The following is a 22,130-nucleotide window of genomic DNA, read 5'->3' as shown; positions in this document are numbered from 1 at the left end:
AGACAATCACCTCCTTTCCTATCATTTCACTGCCAGGGTTTTTCTTAATTTCCTTGTAAAAATGCCTGGGGCTGGGCTGAATGATTTCCAAGATCCCTTCCATCTCTGACATTATTGCCCTGCATGATCGCTACTTTCACATTAACTGACTCTCTCTGGCCCCCCTCCCTATTTCCTAAGCCCTATTGCCAAGATGTCCAGATCTCTGTGATAACATTTTCTGAGTTGACTCAGGGATTCTCTGGGTTCTTTTCTATCTCTAGAAAACCAAAGTCTCAACAAAAGTGATGTTGACCTCTGGCAGAATCACCGGATCCATACATGGCTAGGTAAGAGAGAAGTATCCCTCCTCCATCCATGTGCCCAAGGCTCTCACTAATTATCATTCAAACATTGAGGCAAATTTCCTAGGAGGAAGGAGAGAAGCAAGTTCTGTTCCCATTGTCAGTTCAACTGAATGTGGGAGGAAACTCCATTTCTGCAAAACACAGGGGGCAAAGGACTTTGAAGAGAATCTAGACATCAGGAGAAGTTGCCAAGGATCAAGACCCGACTCCATCTCTTCTATTAATGCTATATTCCCACAGGTGCCTAATCATTTCACTAAATAAGTTATACCAAGACCCTATAATGGGCCAGTCTTTTACTAGCTAGTAATGGACACTGTGGGAGAAGTGAGGAAGCAATTGCAGTGGTCTCAGTTGGGACATCTGATGTTTACAAGCTGTGGCATCTCCATGCCATAGTTACCTTAAATACTTTACAACATAAAATACGGGGTTGTGGTGTTTTATAAACCTTAAAATCTCGTAGGAGATGTGGTGTTCTTTTCATTAGTATTTTTCATCAGTGCATCCTTCTGTCATTGCAGACCTGTCAGTGTTCTACAACTTAGAATCTCGGAGAGTTGCCTGGGGCATTGAGGGGTCAAATGATTTGCTCAGGGTCATAAGGTCAAAGTCACACAGTCAATAGATGTGTATGTGTATACATTGTACATATATATATGTGTGTATATCTCAGATCCTACTTAAACTCAGGTCTTTGGGACTGCAAAGTCATCGTCATTGTCGTCGTCGTCATCATCACCATACAAAATTGTAAAAGGCACCCTGTCCTTAGAGCTACTAATTTGGTTTGGGAGACCACCCCCCCCCCCACACATATATATAATTAGATAACTACTAGTACTAGGCAACGTGTGACAGGGTCCTATGAGTGGCAGAGACAGAAAATGCTATGGTAATGCCATCCTCAGGCCCTTCCAGTGGGTGCTATAGGAGTCGATGGGGAGGAAGGGCAGGGTAATCTCGGAAGATCTCTTGGAGGAGGTGGACATTGAGCTAGGCCTCTGAGAAGGGAAAAGGATTCAGACAAAGACGGAGGTAGGGGTCAGGGCACCCCTCTTGGCACAGCAGTGACTCTGGTTCCCTGGGCTCTTCTGTTATTTTCCTGCTACTTTGGTAGCCTAACTGTGTTTCAACCCATTTGGGCCCACCCTCCACTAGACTTTTTGAGTACCCCTTCATTTCTGAGGCCTCTGAACACCAGAAGAATCTGTGAGATAATTCACTCTTTGTTTCTTCTTACAGTCAGTTGGTCATGGAACTGAAAGACTCTGCAATTGGCCAGTTCAGCGTGAGTTATTTAGTCTTTATGATTCTTTTTTGTTAACTTTATACTCATGTCCATCCATATCCTGGAAAATGCTGTTGAGGGCGGGAGGGTGCGGAATGGAAGAGGAGGAGATATTGTCCTTGCCAAAGAGGAGATCACACTCTGGTGGGAGACAGCAGACAGATGCAGAGCAAAACTCCAATGAATGTGGCTAGTATATGATTTGGTATTAAGAAAAGTGGTGAGTTCTAAGAAGAATTTACATGGATTGTGGGCCAGGAAATTACCCTCTGCAGCTCCTAGATCTCTCCCTCCACTTCATTCTTTTCAGTGCAGATGGAAACTTGATAAATGAATCATCATTTCCCACAAACTTACAAGGACATATCTTGGTACAGGAGAACGAGCACTGGGTTGGGAGATAGGCACTCCGGTCTCTTCCTGAGTCTGCCATTGATTCCTTGGGTTACCCTGGATTAGCCTCTGACCTTCAGTTTCTTTATTCATAAAATGGGGCAATCAGATTCACCTAACTAAGCTCCTCTCAATGTTGAGGACTTTAAGGGAACATTCTTTTAAATAACTGTTCAGTTTCTCTGAAAGTTTCTTCATCTTGAACCTCTATTTATTTCTCCATTCTCTCCTCTCCTTACCTTTCCCCTAGGTTTTGTACTAAGTAGTTGATGATCTGGAAAGCATAACAAGTCTGAGCTGTGAGAAATTTAAAAGAGACCATCTATTCCTCAGGGTCTAATCTGGCCTTTTGTACTGCCTGAGAGTTAAAAATGGTTTTATATTTCAAAATATATCCCTTTTATATTTGTTACTTCCTTTTTTTGTTTTACATTAAAAAAATTCATTCTTAAAATTTTGGGTTCCAAATTCTCTCCCTTTATCCAGCCCCTTCCCCACCCATTGAAAAGGCAAGGAATATGATACTCATTAAATATGTGAAATCATGCAAAACATATTTCCATATTAGGTATATTGCAAAAATAAAGTGAAAAAAGCTTCAATCTGAACTCAGAATTCATCACTTCTCTCTCTAGAGGTGGTTGGCATTTTTCATCATGAATCCTTCAGAATTGTTGTGGATCATTGTATTGGTCAGAGTAGCTAAGTCCTTCACAATTTATCATCATTACAACATTGCTGTTATTCTGCACAATGATCTCCTGGCTCTTCTCACTTCACTTTGCATTAGCTCATATAAATCTTCCCAGGTTTTTCTGAAACTATCCTGCTCATCATTTCTTATAGCACAATAGCATTCCATTACATGTTCAGCCATTCCCCAGTTGATAAGCATCCCCTAACTTTCCAACTCTTTGCCACCACAAAAAGAACTGCTATAAATATTTTTGTTCATATAGGTCCTTTTCCTTTTTTTTTAAATTTCTTTGGGATACAGACTTAGTAATGATATCGATGGGTCAAAGGGTATGTACAATTTTATAGCTCTTTGGTTATAATTCCAAATTGTTCTCCAGAATATTGGGACCAGTTCATAATTGTGCATTAAGGTACCTATTTTCCACTTTTCTTGTCAACATTTATCATTTTCAGGGCGGCTAGGTGGTGCCTAGAGTCAGGAGAACCTGAGTTCAATCCTGCCTTAGATACTTAATGCTAACTAGCCGTGTGACCTTGGGCAAGTCATTTAACCCCAACTGCCCTGTCCTCCAAAAAAGCAAAAAAACAAAAACCACTTATCATTTTCCTTTTCTGTCTTGTTAGCCAATCTGATAGGCATGAAATGATACCTCAAAGTTATTTTGTTTTGCATTTTTCTAATTATTAGTGATTTAGAGCATTTTTTCAAATGATTGTTGATAACTTTGATTTCTTCCTCTGAAAACTGCTGGTTCATAACCTTTGACCATTTATCAACTTGGCAATGCTTCTTATTTTTGTAAATTTTGTTCAGTTCCCTACATATTTAAGAAATGAGGCTTTTATCAGAAAACTTGCTGTAAATTTTCCCCCAGTTTCCTGCTTTCCTTCTAATTTTGGCTATATTAGTTTTATTTGTGCAAAAACTTTTTTAATTACACATAATCAAATTGATCCAATTTGCTTCCTCTGTTTCTTATTTGGTCATGAACTCTTTCCTTATCCATAGATCTGAAAGGTATTTTTTTTTTCTATTCTCCCCAAATTTGTATTTGATATCTGCTTTCATGTCTAAATAATATACCCATTTTTTTTTTTTTTTGCCTTTTGTAGGACAGTTGGGGTTAAGTAACTTGCCCAAGGTTACACAGCTAGTTTTTTTGTGTGGGTGTTAAGTGTCTGAGGCCGGAACTGAACTCGGGTTCTCCTGACTCTGGGGCTGGTGCTTTACTCACTGTGCCACCTAGCCGCCCAATAGACCCATTTTTACCTTATTAGTATACAGTGTGAAATGTTGGTCTATATGTAATTTTTGCCAGACTGCTTTCTAGTTTTCCCAGTAGTTTTTATTGAATAAAGTATATAAAAAATTTTAAGTACAATAAAACTAAACTTTAAAAAGCAAAAACCATTCTTAGCTTTCTAGGCCATATAAAAATGTGGAGGACCAATTTGATTGCAGTCTGTTGACCCCCCTGACCTACTATAACCCCTTCATTTGTCAGAGAAGGATATTTGAGTCTCTGAGAGCTGAAATAATTTGGTTCAGCAGCATAGAAAGTTAATGGTAAAGACATGATCTGAACCCAGGTTCTCTTAGCTTTCAGGTCAGGGTTCTTCTCAGTACACCATGGTTGTACTGCCTTTACTTACTTGTGTAAGTATTCAGGAGTCTTGTGAGTGATCTTTGTGAAGATCAAAGAGATAATAAGTTCTCCCAGATGTAAGGTATCTAAGTTTAATCCTTGTAAGAATACAATTTTCTTTTTGTTCAACCAATCTAGCTTATACTTTGTATCTCCTGCTGTTTTCTAGGTGTCTCCAATAGAGCAAACTCTGAATTTCTTGGCTTCCCTCTTCCTGTTCCCTGCTGCCAATGGTAAGAGGCAGTAGACACAAATTTCTCCAAGAAAAAAAAATAAGCTAGTATTATTATTATCATCATCATCATTTTTAATTGGGAAGTATCTAATGGAGCTAGGTGTGGTTCCACAGTCTGTAGTGGTGGAGTTTGTTTGCTTTTCCACTGTTTCATCTACCTTGGGCAAATCATGTCCCCTCCATGTTCCTTAATTTCAGGCTGTCCAGCCTCTCTCATAGGCCACTTTGGGGATTGAATGGAATAATGGATGGGGAAGCACTTTGGGAAGTATGAAATTCAATATGCTTATAAGAAGCAGTGTTGGGGAAGGACTGTCTCCTTGGAGACCAGAGCATCTCATTCTGCCTATCTTGCCTTTGACCTGGTGGGGAGACATTGGTTGCTAGACTAGGGCAAAATGAAAGTGGCTGTCAGGCCTCTTTCCCATACTAGCAGGGCCTCCATTTCTTAATCCTTTACCCAAGATCAACTTCCAAACAGAGCCCAATTCAAGGTGACAGAAGGCAGGTTCAGTTGTGGGGCAGCAGATAAAGGCAATGACAGCTTTCATGCATGTTCTGATTCTCTGTATGACAGCTTTTTGCTATCTTTATTTCTAGCAAAGCTTCAAGATGGTTTCTCTCTCCCTCTGACAAGAGACATTTTCTTATATGACTTCATTCTACGACCTTATGAGGTCAGTGTAAAGCCCTGCTCCAAGGAGGAGGAGATTCTGGGGTGGTCATGGTAACTTATTGACCTTGTTACAAGTGGGATTTCAGAAGAGGAGTGAGGGGTGGAAGAGGGACTTTTGGGGGGATTAAGCTCAGAACTTCAGTCGGACCCTGGGATTGGGAGTGGGAGGGAGAGAAAGGGGATTGTCAAGGAGTAGAGAAGGGATAGCTTCCATTACACATGAATGTGAGGTTTGGCTTCCATTCACTCACTGATCACTACTGTAATTGCCTTAACCCTGGCAAGTATCTCTGACACACAGGATTTTAATTCCAATACCCCTACCCCCACCCCAATCTCAATAGGTAACCAGAACTAGCAGGTGAATTTCTGAACCAGACCAAGTAACTAAACCTGATTTGGGCACTCAAGGAGTAAGGGAGGGAAGTGACCCAAAATCTTTTTTGAAGCTGGTTTTAAGGCAGGATGCCTGGACACTTAATGCTGACAGAGAGAAATTTTTGGCAAATTGAAGGAGGAAGTTGTACTGTGTAGATGACAGTCTACACTAAATAAGAGGTCACCAAATACTGCTCTGTTCTCCACTTTATATTGCCTGGCTTTAAGAAATTGGATCCAAAACTTAAGTGGGGAGAGGTAAAAAAGGCACAGCAAAAGTGGGCTCACGTGGAAGTCAGATCTCAAGAAATATAACTACCTAGAACCAAGCTATAGGAAGGGAGAAAGGAATCAAAGAAGTCCTCTGAGCAGCTACAACAGACGGCATGAAACTTACATTCTTTAAGTTCCTCTCAGGCCCTTCCTCATATCTTGTTTACTCCTATTTTAGATACAATTCTAAGGAGTTAGGCTCTATTTTGTTGTGACCTTACACCTCACAACAGAAGAAAGAAATTAGCAGGTAGAAGCAACAAGAAGTGACAGCCTAAAGGTTTGAGGAGTCAAAATTATTATGAAAGCAAAATTACAATCTTAAAAATCAAAGTTTAAGCTCATTTAGAAAGGACAAGTTAAATTAAGATACTTGGTTTATTTAAGAAAGCCAGGAATGGTTCTATTAAAAACAAATGAGCATTTCTACAGTAAACTTCTAAGCACAAGTGAATAGATGGAAAGTGAAAATGGTAGAAAAGAAAGAAGACTGAGTAGCTTGGCTACTAACTTGCTTTTGTGACCTTAGGAAAATCCCTTCCTCTCTTTGGATCCTAGCTTGCTTCTCTATACAATGAAAGGGTTGGACTAGATGACTTCTAAGGTCCCTTAAATCTATGTCTATAAGAACAACTTGTTTTCCAACCTCATAAGATGAATGAATTGTTTCTTTGTAATCCAGACTAAGGACAGCCCTGCTGAGATGGTGATGATGGTGGTAATCTCCAGATAGCAGCATCTTCTGACTACCCTTTATTGAAAGATAGTGCAGAGGAAGGAATTAACATTGCTGTAAGCTTTAGGTATATTCTCTCCTTTAGGCGATGAGAAACATAGCATAGGACAGGACAGCAGCAGCACCAGGTACTCACAGCTTTCAGCCAATGAAAGTTATATGACAGGTGACATTTATCTGTATCTTTCAGAAAATTACCAGTCAGTTGAAAAAAGGATAAACAGGGTCCCAGGGCTGGGCTTAATGTAGAACATAGGACTGAGGGACTGTTGACCTGGTGTATTAGCAAGTACCCTAGCACAACCAGAATGGCCTGCAAGCACAGGTTCTTTGATCTGCTTTTTTTTTTTTTAAGCAATCGGGGTTAAGTAACTTGCTCAAGGTTACATGGCCAGTTATTATTTCTGGGTGTGGTGCTGAGTATCTGAGCCCGGATTTGATCCAGGTCATCTCAACACTGGAGCCGGTGCTCTTACTCGATGAGCCACCTGGCTGCCCCTAAGCAATTGGGGTTAAGTAACTTGCTCAAGGTTACATGGCCAGGTGTTTCTGGGTGGGTGCTAAGTGTCTGAGCCCAGGATTCGATCTCCAGGTCTTCTCAACACTGGAGCCGGTGCTCTTACTCGCTGTGCTACCTGGCCACCCCTTGATCTGCTTTTCTAAAGCAAAAACAGTTTTAAAGGGGTTAACAAACTTACTTTAATTAACAGACAGATAAGTACGGATAAGTAGAAAATACAAGCAGAGAAATTAGCCCAGAGATTCAATAGACAGGGCTCCTACTATCTGAACAAAGTAGTACAACCACCTATATACACCATGGGACCTTGAGTCGGGGGGGAGGGGGGGTCTTAACAAATGACTACTTGGAGTCCCATCCAGGGAATCAAAACGTCCATCTCCTAAGCAAACCCCCAAAGTAAAATACCAACCTCCCAGTATATACAGTTTTCAACTAATAGACTCAGGGCCAGAAGGCATCACAACCCTCATGATTCAAGGCCTAATTAGATTAGTACCAAAAGGTATGAAAGCCTTCCTACAAGCAAGCCTCCCCCTAAGCAAACTCCTCCTTAGGCAAGTTCCTCCCCCAGTGGGCTCTGTGTGACTCAGGATGTGTCACAGCTGTGTTTGAAATACCTATGTACCTTTAGACCTGGGAACACGATTCCTGTTCCAAGGGAAAAGGGGACACATATGGTCACATGAGCCTATTAATGGACGGGGAAGATCTTATTTGATTAACATTACATCTGGTTTCTCATCAAAGTGAAAGTTTGCATTTCTCATTGAAGGCAACTCCCATTAAATTGGAGAGCTGTCTTTTGGGAGTAAAGTTTAAATCTTTTCTGTTTGTTCTTTTCTGACCCTACCCTAGAACTATCTGCTCTTGGGAGCCAACATCCATTATGGACCAGAGGGTGAAAACTAACTGGGGAAAGCATGCTGGAAATAAAAAGTTCACCTTCCCACCTCTGTCTACCTGAGCAGTGTTTCTTCTGTCCTCATAGATGTTGGATGCTGTATTTCCTACTAAGCAGCTTTCAGCAAAGCACAAGATATTCTTCATGGATACTTTTTCTTTCTCATCTCATCTTTTACATATCTAGGGTCTAAATCTTCCCATGATATTCCCTTCTGTCCTGGCAAGGATATCTCATAGTGGAGAGAAGGGAAGGGAAAGGAGAAAGGTCACTTGCGCTTCTTGCAACACAAAAACATTAAATACTCATGTTAACTTTAATGTCAATCTCATTTGATTTCAACATGAAACTTTTTGCACACATGCTGAGTCTTTGAAGGATTTTATGAAATCTGGAGTTATAGCTAGGCAAATTAAGTTGGTGGAGTGGCATAGAGGACAATCTATTCTGGTCAGGTAAATTGCCCCAACAACCCCTGGGAGGAGGTGGGAAAGGGAGGAGAAGGTGACAAATGGGCAGAAAAGGGACAGGATTCTTGTGGAATAGTATAGGAACAGAAGATCATGAAATATGTGGATATTGGGTCAGAAGAATTCCATAAAGCAGAGGCTCTTTTTTTTTTGCTTTTTTGGAGGGGGGAAGGCAGGGCAATTGGGGTTAAGTGACTTGCCCAAGGTCACAGAGCTAGTAAGTGTGTCAAGTGTCTGAGGTTGGATTTGAACTCGGGTCCTTCTGACTTCAGGTCTGGTGCTCTATTCACTGCACCACCTAGCTGCCCCTAGAAGTTCTTAAATCTTTTTTTTATCATGAATCTTTTTTGCAAACTGGTGAAACCTATGGACTCCTCAAAATAATGTTTTTTAATGCATAAAACCAAGAGCATTACAAAGGAAACTAATTATAATGAAATGCAATTATCAAAATATTTTTAAATGAAATTCATGGACCCTAGGTTAAAAATCTCTTCTATATAGAGATGCATACCTTCCAGAGGTTAGAATCCTAGGACTTTAAACCAGTTTATTAAAACTAGATAGGACTTTTGTCACAGCATCATAGGCTCATAGATTTAAGACTACAAGGATCTAGTTTCCCCATTTTATATATGAGGAAACTGAGGTACAAATAAGGTAAGGAATTTCCCTAAGATTGCACAAGTCCCAAGTAGCAGAGCTAGGACTTAAGGATCATGTGTGTAACTACATTCAGGGCTCTCTCCATCCATGACACCACAATGTCTATCCATGATTCTGTGACATTTGCTTCAAGACAGTTTAGTAAAATAGCAGCATGACAGCATCAGGCACTCCATGTGTTATAGATTTCAGTTTCAAGTTCCAGATGTGCATGGGAATAGTAAAAAAAATTGATGTTCCCATGGAATGAGGCTTTGTGTGCCATGAAGACTGCATAACGACACCAAGCAGAGGGATCAGATAAGGCTCCCTGGATGAGGTAGCATCTGTTTTGCTTTCAAAGACAGGTAAGAAATGAACAAGTCTCGGGGAGGCCAGGTAGCACAGCGAGTAAGAGCTCCAGTGTTGAGATAGACCTGAAGATCGAATCCCGGGCTCAGACACTTAGCAACCACCCAGAAACACCTGGCCGTGTAACCTTGAGCAAGTTACTTAACCCCAATTGCTTAGGGGCGGCCAGGTGGCTCATCGAGTAAGAGCACCAGCTCCAGTGTTGGGACGACCTGGAGATCGAATCCCGGGCTCAGACACTCAGCACCACACCCAGAAATAACTGGCCATGTAACCTTGAGCAAGTTACTTAACCCTGATTGCTCAATTAAAAAAAAAAAAAGAAATGAACAAGTGGGGATTGAGGGGAGGTGAACAAAGGAATGTAGATGAAAAGGCACCAAGCATTTTTAGGGGCTGAAGATTGAATGGTAAGACATGAAAGAGAAAAGTTGAAAATGTGTGTAGCTAAGCCCTGGGGATAAAAAGAAGGCAAAAGATTGCTAGTCCTCTAGTCCTTGCTCTCAAAGAGCTCTCAATGTAAGGAGAGAGACAACATGCTAACAACTATGTACAATTGAACTACATATGGGATAAATGAGTTAATCAACAAGAGAAGATATTAGAAAAAGTGGGGATAGAGAAAAGCTAATTGTGGACGGTGAGATTTTTGGCTGTGACTTGAAGAAAACCTAGGAAGCCAGGAAGCAGAGATAAAATCGGAGAAAAGAGTATACCAGGCATGGGCACAGGCAATAAAAATGTCCATCATCTGGAAACGGAGCGTGATGTTCAGGGGAAAGCAAGGAGGCTAATGTCTCTGGATTATAGAGTACATGACTGGGGAGAATTGGTGTGTGTAGGGTCCAATATCTCCATGCACAGGGATATTCTTAGCTTTGCTAAACAAAGAAGTTAGCTTTTATGTGGAAGAAAGAGACTGAAAACTCCAGATTGATTATAGGTAGCAGTTTAACGAGTTGGGTTACTTGCATTAGAGGTCAGTCTGGGGGCAGCTGTCAGACAAAACAGTCTCAATAATGGACTGATCCCTGCAAAGACCCCCAGAATGTCCAATGATAATTATAGCAAACAAACCTAAAATGTGCTCTATAGCACATTGCTACTGATTGATGAATATTCTGGATTTCTGCTTTGTAATGAGATCATTTCCAAACGTGGGTGTTAAACCAGTGATATTAGGTAAATGCCCAAACACAGGGTTGTGTACTGGTCATAAACTGGCCACTGTGTTCATGTTATGGTTGTATCTAAGTTATAATTTTTACTGGTAATAATATCTAAGCTATCATGGGTCACAGTATCTAAATTACAGCTTATACTTCCTACTGTGTTTTTCCCAGTGGGAATCCCAGAATGTGTTAGGTGTAAGAAGACTGGAAAGGTTGGAGGGTATGGCCAGATCTGAACACAGATGTGATTCAACCCCCCTGTAGCGCCAATGAAATATTTACAATGCCCACGATCACAATACTGTGACTATAAGTATCACGTGACATTAGATTACAAAATATGCCAATATAAAAACCATAGACCAAATTCCCTGATGAATATTGATGCAAAAATATTAAATAAAATATTAGCAAGGAGATCACAGCAACATATCACAAAAATCATACATTATGACCAAGTGGGATAGTAACAGGAATGCAGGGCTAGTTCAATACAAGGAAAGCCATAAGCATAATTTATTATATAAAAAAAACCAGCAAAAATCTTGTGATTATTTCAATAGATGCAGAAAAAAACTTTTGACAAAATACAACATTCATTTGTATTTAAAAAAAAACACTAGAAAGTATAGGGATAAATGGAGCATTTCTTTTTCTTTTCCTTTTTTCTTTTTGGAGGGGGGAAGGTAGGGCAATTGGGGTTAAGTGGCTTGCCCAAGGTCACATGTCTAGTTTTTTGTGTTAAGTGTCTGAAGTCAGATTTGAACTCAGGTCCTCCTGACTCCAGGGCTGATACTCTATTCACTCTGCCACCTAGCTGCCCTCAAATGCAGCATTTCTTAAAATGATAAATAGTGTCTATGTAAAACCATCAGCAAGCATTATATGTAATGGGGATAAGCTAGAGACTTCCCTAATATGATCAGTAAGAAAGGATGCCTATTATCATTCCTATTATTCAATATTGTACTAGAAATGCTATGTATACAATAAGACGAGACTGAATGAGTTTGAAAAGATGAGGAAAAAAACCTTCTTCTTTGAAGATGATATGATGACATACTTAGAGAATCCTAGAAAATCAACTAAGAAAACCTAGTTAAACACTTAACTTTAGCAAAGTTGTAAAATAGAAAATAAACCCAGATAAATCAGCATTTCTATATATTACCAAAAAGTCCAGCAGTAAGAGATAGAGAAATTCCATTTTAAAATTAACTGCAGACATTATAAAATACTTGGGCATCTACCTGCCAAGATAAACCCAGGAACTATATGAATGTTATCAGAAAACACTTTTCACACAAATAAAGTCAGATCTAAACAATTAAAAGAGGTAATCAAGGAAATTACATTTTGCTAAAAGGTACCATAGACAATGAAAACTAGCAAAAATTTTATAGCAAGAGTCTCTGATAATGGTCTCATTTCTCAAATATATAGAGAATGGAGTCAAATATGCCAAAATTAAATCATTGCCCAATTGATAAATGGTCAAAGGATATGAACAGGAAGTTTTTGATGCAAAAAATCAAATCTATAGTCAGATGAAAAAGTGCTCTAAATCATTCTAGATTAGAGAAATACAAATTAAAACAATGCTGATGTACCACCTCACACCTATCAGAAATGACAAATGCTGGAGGGGATGAGGAAAAATAGATACACTGAGGAATTGTTGATACAGTGGTGAACTGGTCCATCCATTCTGGTGAACAATTGGGAATTATCTACAAAGGGTTATCAAACTGTACATACCCTTTGACCCAGCAGTACCGAGAGAGAGAGAGAGACAGAGAGACAGAGACAGACAGACAGAGACACAGAGAGACAGAGAGAGAGCAGTGATGAACTCTGAGTGCAAATTGAAGTATATTTTTCTCACTTTATTTTTCTTCCTTTTTTGCAATATGGCTAATATGGAAATGTTTTACATAATTGTATATATAATTAATATAATATTGCTTGCTTTCTCAATGTTTGGGAGAAGGAGTTGGAGTGAGGGAGAGAATTTGGAACTCATAATTTTGTGAAAGAATGTTAAAAAAATAAATATTTTCAAAGAGAAAAAAAGATGCTATGGAAATATGGGCTATTATTGTTAGCTGGCCACTTTCCTTTTGATTTAAAGCCCTTTCAATCAGATAAAGCCTTATTTATTAATCAGATCAGATGTATTCGATCCTTTCCTGGTTCAACCTGAAGTTTTCCTTTGAACCACTTTTGAAGAAAGCTTGCTTTGTTAGACCTATGGTGCAACCAAGAGTGCAGGGGAGAGTCTACAAACTTATGAAAACAAGTTGCTTCCATTTCTTTCCCTTAGTATAGTCATTTGTACGTTAGGGACAGAATCTGCCACAGACTCCCTCTTAACTAGCTTCTGCAGTTCAAGTGACTCCACCCTTTTCTTCAATCCAGAAACAACTCATAAAGAGCTCAGGTTAATGGTAGAGCCTTCTTTTTCTTCTCATCACTGAAGGAACCTCTGGGATCTGGGAGGCACCTGTTACCAAACCTAAGGCTTTGAATCTACAAACACTCTAGCCTTCAGTCTGGTAAGAACTTTTATGACCATAAATTATATGAGATAATTCCTGTCTCCATACATCATTGTCCACTTTCTCATGACTCCCTAGGATCACTTACAGTCCAGATGTAAGTCTCCTGATAGGTGTGTAACTCCCCTTGTGCTCCATGTAGCTCACTACTTAAACTTGGTGATATTGGACAGCACTCTCCCAGTTGCGAGCCTTAATTTCTGTATCTGTAAAAGAAATGGTGGAAATAGATGGTTGAAAAGGCCCATGATAGGTTTTTCTACATTGTAATGCTTCTTCCAGCACTGACATTTCAGTTCATATTCTAACTTCCCTTTCAGATCTTAAAATCTATGTTCAAAGATTCCTTTCACCTTTGACATTCTGTGTTCTCTAGTCTAACTCTCATGGGTGCTGTGGACAAGGGGGTATGAGAGTAGGGTGTGTGGGAATGGTGACTTCTAATGTTTGAAGGGCTGCTATGTGAAAGGGGGATCAGATTTATTGTATTTAGCCCATTGAGGCAGAACCAGGAGCAATAAATAGAAGTTAAAAAGAAGTTAAATTTAGACTTGATGTCCAGCAAGGCCTCTTGACAATAAGGTCTGTCTAAAAGTGGAGTGGGTTGCCTTGGGAAGTGGTAGTCATTGAAGGTCTCAGTGTCATGTCTGCCTCATCAATTGTCATATATGCATGACATGTCATGCCCACTCCTTTGGTGGATAGGTGGCCACGAAGGTCCCTTTCAACACTGAAATCTTAATTGTCTATGCTTCTGTAATTTAGGGATTCTGAGATTCCATTCAGGTCAGTTTCACAAACATTTCCAAAGTCTCTACTATATACAATTCTACTTTCTTTGTCCTAAGGTCATTTTCATCTTTGACATTGTACATTGTAAGGTCCTTGCTCACTTTCACCACCATGTTCTATGGTGCCTTCCTGCCTTAACTTTAAGTTCTGTGTATTCTAAGATCCCTTCCAGTTCTAATATTTGGTAGTCTATATTCTAGAGTCTCTTCCAACTTCAAAATTGTGTCCTATGCTCTAGAGTCCTTTTCAAGATGAAGGTTCCATGTCCTATGTTCTAAGGTTCCTTCCAGTTCTAACTTTCTATAAAGAACATTTGAAAACTCTGACATTGCAATCCTTGTTTCTGTGCCTGTCACTCTACTGAAACTCTTCTTTCCAAAGTTACCAATAAATTTTAAATGGATAGATCTGATGACCTTTTCTCAGTCTATCTTTCTTGTTACGGATCAGTCATTCAATTATGTCCAACTCTTCGTGACCCTGTATGGAGTTTTCTTGGCAAAGATACTGCAGTAGTTTGCCATTTCCTTCTCCAGTAGATAAAGGCAAACAGTGGGTAAATGACTTCCCCAGGTTTACACAGCTAGCTAGTATCTAAGGCCCGATTTAAACTCAGATCTTCCTGACTCCAGGCCCAGTGCACTATCTGCCGAGCCATCTAGGTGCCTCTAGCTTTCTTAGTTTCTCTTTATTATTTGACCATGCTGGCAGCCAGTCTCTTCCTTCTGGATAATCTTGTCTCAGATTTTTATTGGTGCTACTATGCTCTGGTATTTGTACCTGACTGGTTATCATTTCTTTCATAACCTTTCATGATCTCCACTGATTTCTTAAACCTTATGTGTGGACATAACCCAGAATCCATCTTTTTGGCTTCTTTCTCTATACTTTGTATCAGTGATCATATCAACTTTTGTGAATTTGACTGTCATCTCTACATACCTGACCCACAGATCTATCTGTCTAGCTACCATCTTCCTCCTGACCTCCAGTCCTGCATCTCCAACTACCTGCTGGCCACCTATGCCTGGACGTCCCACAGACAACTAATATTTGCCCCTAAAGCCACCTCACCCTCTTGCCTTTCTATTTTTCTTGACATCACCACAGTTCTTCCTTACACTGCAATATTCAATCTTAGGGAGTCATCCTCAACTCTCTACTCAATTTGTTGACATTCAATCAGTTGATAATTTGTTGACTTGATATTCTATTTACTCACATGGCTAGCCCCTAGGTTCAGGCCCCTATCACCTCTCACCTAGAATATCAATAAAGTTGCCTAATTGTTTTCCCAGAATCCAATTTGCCCTCTCTCTAATCCATCCTCCACACAGCTATCAAATTTGTATTCCTAATGCTCAAATCTGACCATGTTGCTCTCCTGCTCAAGAAGGTTGAGTGATTACCTATCCTTGCTATTAAAACATACAAATTCTTCTCTTTGGCATTTAAAGTCCTTCACAAACTTACTCCAACCTATCTTTCCAGGCCTATGGTATATTAATCTCCCTCATATACTCTAGCAGCTAGGTGATGCAGTGGATTGAATGCTGGGCCTGGAGTCAGATAGACCCAAATTCAAATCCAGCCTCAGACACTTAACAGCTATGTGAACCTAGAGAAATCATTTAACCTATGTTTGCCACAGTTTCCTTAGCTGTAAAATAGGGATAATGATAGCACCTAGTCCTCAGGGTTGCTGTAAGGATCAAATCAGATAATATTTATAAAGCACTTAGCACACTGCCTGTAGGGACATGGTAGAATCTTAATGCTTGTTTCCTTCCTTCCTTTTGTCCTCAATGGTTTGTCTGCCTCTTTCATGGCAGGCTCTGAGGCCCTCTCCCTCCCTCCCCACAAAAATCAGCTGCAAACAGACTAGACCAGGGGTGGGAAGCTGAGGCCGAAAAGGCCATGTGTGACCTTGAGGCTGCAGGTTCTGCACTCCTGGACTAGACCATTTCTAGAGCACTTTCCAGCTCTGACAGACTATGTTCTATCCTTTCAGGTTGCTTCTGACTCTGTTATCATATTTTCCAAGGTCTCTTCCAACTCTGCTGATCATTCACTGTAGCTTTTGAGCATGCTATGGCCACTTGGTCCTGGCTCTTGCTATATCAATGCTACCCTTGGCTGGGCTTTCTACCTGGATTACTTCTGACTATAGAGCCATGGGAGAGAGGGCAGTCCGTCTCCCAAAGAATCTAGCTCTTGTCCCTAGGAGGGATGTGGGGGAGAGGTGGGGTCTCAGTAACACAACCCTGAAAATCACTGCATGAGAAGGGTCAGTCATGCTGTGTGGCATGGGCTGACAAAGAGCCCAAGACATAGGATTGAAGTCTCTAGACCACCATGAGAAGAAAACATGCCTAGCCCAGTCCCAGATGTTGGCACCCCTGTGCAAAGCCTCAGTCTCCCCTCTCTAGGTGCAATTCTGTCTGGTGACTGAGTGCTTTTCCTGGTTATGGGTCAGCTTATTACCTCTTGTTTTCCACTGCTCAGGAGGAGGGTCCCTGCTGCTCCACCCACTCTATCCCTAAAAGCACAAATCATTCCCCAGCAGTGTGTTACAAGCAGCAGCATTGTAGTGCTCTTTCTAGTAGTGTTTCCCCTCTTCTTGTGGGCTAGGATACTTTTGAAACTCAAAGGCCTGAGATAACCCACAGCATTCCCACATCATCAGTGGGGACTTCTGTGAGCAAGGAGGTTGTCATGCATACCTGGGGCAGTCTAGGTTAATTTTGCCTCTAGGTAGATGGATCTGGGATACAGCTGTGAGCCTTTTGGATAAGAAGGAAATAAAATGTGTTTTTAAGACTTTGGAAAGGAACTCCCAAGACTCTCTATTTCTTCCAGACTCAGTTTCCTCATTTGAATAAAAGGATAATAATCACGCTTCCTTCTCAGGATTGTTATGAGAAGTAAACAAGAGAAAATATATAAAGTGCTTTGCAAACTTTAAAGCACCATAGAAATGTGAATATACAAAATGTATCCATGTTCAACTAGTATATTTTGGCAGATCCAGAGCAGGAACCCAGATTTTTCTGACTAAACATAGTATTCTTTGTATCAGACAGCTTTACTGAAGTGGAAGTCACATATCCTTCTTGTGAGCTGCACTATGGAACAAAGACTTCATAGGAGAAATGGCACTTGAGCTTGGCCATGAAGAAAAAGTAGAATTCAGACAGGCAGATATGGTGGGAGTGGGGGTAGAATTCCACAGAAGGATAATTGCATGAGATAAGACCCGAGGCAGGGAGGGGTGAAGTCCTTTTGGAGCTTTGGACACTTACTGTGTGACCTTTGGTTAGTTATTTAACCTTTCTCTGCCTCAGTGTCTTCATCTATAATATAGGAATAATAATGGCACCCAACTCTCAGGATTGTTATGAGATTAAAATGAGATAATATTTTTAAAACAATTTGCAAACTTTGAAATACTATTTAAATTGTAGTTGTTGTTTGAGTGAAAAGTGAGAACTAAATCTGTATAAGTAGCCTGGAAGTAGATGATATAGGGTCTTCACTGCCAGGTTAAAGATTTGGGTTTTATCCTGGGTGTGCCAAAAAAATAGTTTTGATGAGAGAAGTGACAAGCAAAAAGAGAGGTTTTAGGAAGATTAACTTATTCACACGTATAGTAGCAGATGAATTAAAGAGAGAAGAGATTGAATGTGGGAAGACTATTTACTCAAACCATGAACCATAAACAAACCCCAATCCTTTTCAGAAGCTTTATTTTTCTCATTTCCTATTCTTTTTTATTGCTGAAAGCTGAAAGATCTCTAAAAATCCTGTGGAAATCTCCTTTATTTCCCATCTGTCTTGGTTCCTCTACCAGCTAAATATAAACACAATACAAATACTCAGTCAACTTTTATAACACCATCCTACACACACACACACACACACACACACATATGCTGGAGAAACACTAAAGAGAATATTCAATTTCCTTTTGCACAAGGAAGGAGCTGAGCATGAGGATGATGGCCAAGATCTGGGCATTGGCATCTCTGCTGCTGTTGATCCTCACTTCAGGGATTGGTACCACCAACCCAGGACTAATAGCCAGGATCACTCAGAAGGGCCTGAACTATGGTAAGAGAGCATTTTCTTTTGCTCAGGATCTCCTATTTTTAACTTTCAATTATCCACTTTCCACAAGTTATCCATTGGTTATCAGTTGATGACTTCATAAAGTAAGAAATCTTAGTGGGTAGGGACCTGCCCAAACACTCCAAGCATCCTTTCATTTCCAATAAGGTTCAGGCATTCAGGAATTTTCTTTCTTCACCCTCTCTTGGGGATTCCATACACACGTTGAAATATCTTCCCCCATACCGACTTTGTACATTCTACAGAATCACAAAATCTGAGAATTGGAAGTCATCCCAGTAGCCATCTATTCTATATTCACACACAAAAGGAGTCACCACTCTAAAATATCCAAAAAAATGTCTTTTATTCTCTACTCAGAGACCTCCAAAGAGGGACAACACATCACTTCTCTAACCAGTCCATTTCATGCTTGGAAAGAGTTGATTGTTAGGAAGGTACACCCCTCCAACCCCCCAACACACACTTTAAGCCTAAAATGACCTCTTTGCAACTTCATCCATTGTTCATGGTTCTGCCTTCTAGGGACAAACAGAGCAAATCTAATCTTCCCTCCATGTTACAACCCTCCAAATAGTTGAAGACAGTTATCAGTTCCCTCTAGTTCCTCTTTTTTCCAAGCTAAATGTCTCCACTTCTTCAATTGATCCTCATATGTTATGGACTCAAGGACCTTCATCATCCCAGTTTCCCTCATCTGAATGTCTTTTTATTTTTTTAATTGTGATGCCTAGAAGTGAAAACACTATTCCAGACCACGTTGGACAATGACAGAATATCATCTCCCTAATCCTGGAATTATGCCCCTCTTAAAGCAGCCCAAGATTGCATTAGCTGCTTTGGCTACTAGATTTGCCTGCTAAAATATATTGAGATTGCAGTCCACTAAAACCCCTAAATTTCTTTCAGAAATAATATTATCTAGTCATGAATCTCTCATCTTACACTTGTGAAGCTAATATTTTGCTCCTAAATGCAAGATTTTATATTGATCCCAGTTGAATTTCATTAGATTTAGACTATTGATGTAGCCTGTCAAAATTTTGGGTGGATCCTGTGTCATCAACTGTATTAGCTGTCCCTTTTGGCTTGTTGTTATTTTTGTATTTAATGAATATATCATCGACACTGTTATCCAAGTCATGGATAAAAATGTTAAACAACACAAAACTTAGTATAGACCTCTAGGTTCCTCAACTGGAGATGCCTGTTATGTTTACAAGAAAATATTAATAATTGGTCTTTGAATCAGGTCATCTAACTTGTCCTGAGTTTATCTTATTATATTATTGTCTAATCCATCTCTCTTCTTCTTCTTTCCATGAAAGAATCATATGAAATACCAAAAGTTTTGCCCAAATCAGGTAAACTATATCCATAGCATTCTTCTTATCTACTAACTTAACTATTTCTATGCAGATAATTCCCAGAATAATATATCCACAGTAGCATCTCCCTTCTGAGCTATGGTCACATATCACCAATAGCCTTATGAACATCTGGAATTGCATTTTTCATAAGTTTCTCAAACTCAATATGTCCGAAACAGAATTTTTTATCATTCTGCCAAAAATCTCGTCTTTGCAACTTCTCTGTTTCTTTCAAGGGCACTGCTACCCCTCAAGATTTTGGTGTCATCCTCAATTGCTGCTCACTGTCACTCACCCCATATATCTAGCTTCCATTTCATAACATCTCTTGTATACAATTCTTATTTCTGGACTCTCACAGCTACCACCCTCAGTTCAATTCTCATTACTTCTCTTTTGAACTACTGCAGTAGCCTTCAATCTGGTCTTCCTGCCTCAAGCCTTTTTCTATTCCAATCTATCTTCCATTTATCTGCTAAGGTAATTATTTAAAAAGCACTGATGTGAAAAAGTCACTTCCCTACTCAATGAGCTCCAGTGGCTCCCAATTACATCCAAAAAAAATATAACATCCTCTGTTTGGCACTTAAAATCTTCATAATCTGACATCTTCCATCTTTTCCAGTGGTTTTACAATCTTCTCTTTTCCATGTACTCTGTGTTATAGCCACAATGAACTATTTACCATTCCTCAAATATGACACTTTATCTCTCATTTCTGGGCCTTTTCATTAGCTTTTTCCATGCCTGGAATATTCTGCCTCTCACCTCCCCTTCTTAGCTCCTTTCATTCCCTTTAAGATTTGTCTCAAACCCCACCTTCTTCTTGACGCCTTTCTCAGTAATGCCAACCCAGTGAACACTTTCTATCTATTTTGTACATACCTTGTATCTACCCAGTTGTTTGCATATTGTCTCTCTTATAAGAGTATAAGCTCCATGAAAGAAGGAACTGAATTTTTTCCTTTCTTTGTATCCCCAACACTTAAAGTACCCAGAACAAAGTAAGAATTTGTTAACTTTCAAACTTGGTCCAGAAATCCAAACCTCAGTCTCAGACACCACCTTCTTAGCCAACTGTTTACTTCCCAAATTAATTTTTCCCTCTATAGTCTTTTTCTTTACTGGGTAACAGCGCAAGTTGTGCTCCCCAAATCCTCAACTTCTTGGTCAATATTGTTGGCAATATTTTTAGATTCCTTCTCAAAGGTTCATTTGTGTCCATGTGAATCACAAGAAATGAATAGTTGTTATTAGCTTTGATAATTCTTGGAAGGTTTTCTGTTATAGCTTGAACATATGTCCTGGAAAGACAATAGGCCTCTCATTTGTTATCTAGTTGACAGACAGCTGCTTCAGTACCCCTAAACAAGGAATCGCCAATCCCTACTACTCTTCTCTTCTTCCTCTGCTCTTTACTGGATGGTTATTCACATTATAGTTTCTGTGCTTCTTCCATATCATTCTCAAGAGGACAAACAGCTTCTTCCTCCTCAGAGCACCCGTTTCCGTCCTCCTCAAGAGGAGTTTCAAATCTCTTTCAGATGTCCTTTTCCTTCCCTTTCTCTTCTGTGTTAGGGTTATCCATTTTCTATTATCCTAGCAGGGGTCCTCTCCCCTCTTCTATTATAGATCTCTGTGTTCCCATTGAAGCCTTACTTCTATTTCTTTTAAGACCATTTCATTCGTCATAACAAGAAATGCTGAGAGGTGTGTTTTGAGTTCCACCACTCCTTCCAAGAGGGAGTTCAGCTTATTCTTGGAACACAGATAACAGTCACTCAACTGTGGCAGAAATACAAACATGGAATCCTCAGTCAGTGTCCCTGCACCATTTGTATTATTCTCCATGATGGCTGAGATTTTTAGATGTGTTTCTTTAAACTACTTGTGGATGCTTACACCTTGATATTAAGCACCTAATTAAAAACTTTGACAGCAAATTATCATCTCTTAATAACTTGACCAACACATTTAATATCGTCTTTACAACTGCACAGTCAGTCATATCCACCCTTCAGACTTGCATCAATTTCTCTCTGTTTCACCAAGTTGCCTTTTGCACAAACCTACTGTATCCATTTATTTAACACTTAAGTTTTTTTCACTTACCTTTCCTTCCTGACCTTGCTTTGTCATACCAATTACATTCTACTTACTCTTCTTGAGTACCTCTTCCTTCAACTCTCTAATCCTTCTGCATCCCCCTTAATCCTTTGATATTTTCCTATATTGTCATTTCTCCTGCCTCTTTCAATCCAGAAGTAGACTGGACTAGAATCTGATGCTTTAGTTTGGGATCTTCAAATTTTCCTCTTCTGAATTTTTTGAATCCTGAAATTTTTCTTCCTCCAATTCGACCTCTAACCTACTTCAATGGTCCAAACCCTTCACAATTTTCTTCTTATCATTCTGTCTTCTCTTGTTTCTCATAGAAGTTTGACATCACAAATCTCTGAAATGTTTCACATTTCTATCCTCCATATGACAATAATTAAAACGGCAAACATCTCTATAATGCTTTA

This window comes from Petaurus breviceps, unplaced genomic scaffold, assembly GCF_028583685.1.
Source record: "Petaurus breviceps papuanus isolate PSGF00001 unplaced genomic scaffold, PetGlider_PUasm1.0 90591, whole genome shotgun sequence".
NCBI classification, from domain to species: domain Eukaryota; kingdom Metazoa; phylum Chordata; class Mammalia; order Diprotodontia; family Petauridae; genus Petaurus; species Petaurus breviceps.
Note: the sequence above shows the minus strand (reverse complement) of the source record.